Source organism: Rhagoletis pomonella, unplaced genomic scaffold (genome assembly GCF_013731165.1).
Source record: "Rhagoletis pomonella isolate Grant_MI unplaced genomic scaffold, Rhpom_1.0 Rhpom_scaffold_00005, whole genome shotgun sequence".
Taxonomy (NCBI): domain Eukaryota; kingdom Metazoa; phylum Arthropoda; class Insecta; order Diptera; family Tephritidae; genus Rhagoletis; species Rhagoletis pomonella.
In genome coordinates, this window is record NW_023458559.1 from 81,216,083 (window position 1) to 81,216,528 (window position 446).

Below are 446 nucleotides of genomic sequence, written 5' to 3' on the forward strand. Positions count from 1 at the left end.
TAGTCATTACAGAACATTAGTAGAGTTTTGCCATTTTTATTTCCATTAGCATCATTAGAGGCAAAAACATGTTTCCTCGAGATCATTACACTAAAATGAAAAACACGAAACATGAGTAGCAATATTATTGGCGCAGGATGTCATGTTTTTTGGCAACTATAATCTTTTACCTGTGCTGTACATGTATTTGTAGACTTAACTTTTCTAGGTATGTACATAAGTAGGTACATAGAATATGTGTGTATGTGTTGCGACAGGTGACCTCGTTGTTGCCGCCAACATTGCAATCGGTAAGGAGCATTTGAAATGCATCAAAAATATGGTTTCCGCAGTCGTTTGGGAACTTTATAAATCACAGAATCAACAAAGCACTTGGAAAAAAAAAACTTTTTTGTTGATGATCCCTTTCACATGTAATTTTAGGTGTGCGTCTTGATATTGTTACT